A 2,214-nucleotide genomic window follows, 5' to 3' on the forward strand; every position below is an offset into this window, starting at 1 on the left:
CAGCAGGCCTGACGGCTCTCCTCGCCCGCGGGGCAGGCTCTGGCCGCCCCGGCCCCGCTCCGGAAGGCGGCCGCGTTACCTGAGCCCGCGGCTCGTCCAGAGTGGAAGTGAGTCCTCGCAGAAGGCGGTGGGCCCGGCGAGCGACGCCCCGGCCCTGGCCCTGCCGTGCCCGCTTCGCCTCGGCGGGAAGGAGCGGCCGGAAGCCGGCCGAGGTCGGCCCTCGGGGGAGGCTGCCCGCCTCTCAGGCCCCCGCGCGGCCCCCACTCGCGGCCGGCGTGCCTGCCAGCTCCCTCCCTCGGCCGGCGGCGTCTTCTAACGCGACACTGGGGTCCCCTCCCGTGAATTCCGTGGCTCTTCGGGGCCTCCTGCCGCGCTGCCCTCCTCCTTGCCCCTCATTCTCCGCAGCGGCAGATGGGAGCAGACGCCCCGTCGAAGCCGGGGTGGGGGCTCTAAAGCAAGATTTATTTCTGTGAAGGCGGAGAGGACGCGGCTGGCGTGCCTCGCGCCTGGGGCGGTTGCTCAGGATTTCCTGGCGGAGCCTCCAAACCTGCCTGCGGGCGATCCTCGCCCTGCCCGCTCCCGCCGCCGCGAGGTGGGGCGGCCTCCCGTCCTCCACCCAAGCGCGCCGTGATTACTTGCGCGACGTTACTGTTATTAACATTGTTGCACCAGGCTATTATTTGCTTTTCTTTTTTGACATTTCTAAGGTTGAGGGACAGAAAGAACTGCAAAAATGTTCTGATTGCTAAAGAAACTGGTATAATAAATTACACTTTTAACTTTTGGGTGTCAGCTATTCTGTATCAAAGACAGACCAATTTATTTTATTTTACGTTATGTTGTGTTGTGTTGCCGCTGAGCTATTTCTCCCTTCTCGATGGAACAGTTTTAAAGCTAAGAAGCCAATATAACTTGGGAATTGCATTAAAAAATGTGCCAGTGGCTAAGGAATTTTCATGAATAAAGAAAGTACATGCTGATATAATGTACATATCAGTCATCCATGTTGAAAATGTCATTTATCCAGATATTTTTAAATGCCTAATTTGAATATATGATTTTAACATCATTTTCCCAAACTTGGAGACTGTTTAGGGCTATGTACATATGATCTATATAAAACAAACTCTGAAATTTTAAAATATTGATTTCTAGGCGATATTGTAATTTTTTTATGTATTTAGTACAGGGTCTCACTACGTAGATCGGACTTGTAGTGAACCTTACCGTTTTTCAGCCTCCCAAGTGCTGAGATGACAGGCACAGGCCACCACACCCCTTCTCAGTCGCCCTCTCAGCTCCGGGGCAGGGCAGGCACGGCAGTCAGGCCAGGGAGCGAACCGGCCCCTGGGTCTAGTGTTTCTTTTTCCTTTTTTTTTTTTTTTTTCCCTTGTGCAGTACCAGGGATTGAACTCAGGACCAGGCAATGTTTATTCTACAGAGTTATCTACCCAGCCCCTGGAGGGTATTTCTAACCATTAGAAATGTGTTCTGATGAACCAGATTAAACCTTTTCTTCTTAAAAGTTAAAAAAAATATTTCTGGCATCATTGAAAAGCTAATTTACTTTCCAAATTTAGGATCTGTTTAAGATCATTAGTAGATGAATAGGGACATCAGTAAAAAGATTAAGCATGCATAGCTTGTAAGTCAGTTGTTCAAATGGAGTATGTGTTGAACATCTGGTCTGTGTCGGTGGGAGTCGCTGGCCTAGGTGCCAACATGTATGTTTGAGTTCTTAAAGATAAAGGAGTTGGAGTAGTTAGTTGGAGTAGTTGTTCAGCCCTGAATTACTTTATTGAAGCTGAATGCCAGAAATGTTTTTAAATGTGTGCATTGCCTTGTAGTCAGTGCTAGAGTGAGTCGTGTACCTTTTCAGTTACATTGCTCTTTCTCAAGGCTCTGGGAAGTGTTGCCTTCGTACTGTTGCTTCTGTTATTATTATCTGACTTATGTAAGATCATGGCTAGTTAACTACGTCAGACTCTCATCCCCTTGTGGAATTTATTTGTTTGTTTATTTTTGTATTGTAGGGAAGGGTCTACAGGGTGTTCAGGACTCGTAGTGATCTGCCTTTTTACAGCCTCCCAAGAGCTGGGATTACAGGCTCACGCCACCATGCCCAGTCTCAATTGCCGTCTCAGTGCACCCCAGGTGCCAGGCCAGCACAGCAGGCCTGGGTATCAAACCCCAGGCCCTTATGGAATTTATTTT

At 49.5% G+C, this 2,214-nt stretch overlaps 1 protein-coding gene across 1 annotated transcript in view; it reads left to right on the forward strand.

The window, feature by feature from the left end:
• The first annotated feature begins 42 nt into the window (after positions 1–42).
• The window catches only part of Ccdc83 (coiled-coil domain containing 83), a 62,152-nt gene continuing 59,980 nt past the window's right edge, over positions 43–2,214 (forward strand). Inside the window, exon 1 of the mRNA XM_004632608.2 lies at positions 43–107. The gene's annotated coding sequence lies outside the window, so the exon portion shown is untranslated. The remainder of the gene's footprint in view (positions 108–2,214) is intronic.

The sequence above is a fragment of the Octodon degus genome, unplaced genomic scaffold (assembly GCF_000260255.1).
Source record: "Octodon degus isolate 3935 unplaced genomic scaffold, OctDeg1.0 scaffold00049, whole genome shotgun sequence".
NCBI lineage: Eukaryota > Metazoa > Chordata > Mammalia > Rodentia > Octodontidae > Octodon > Octodon degus.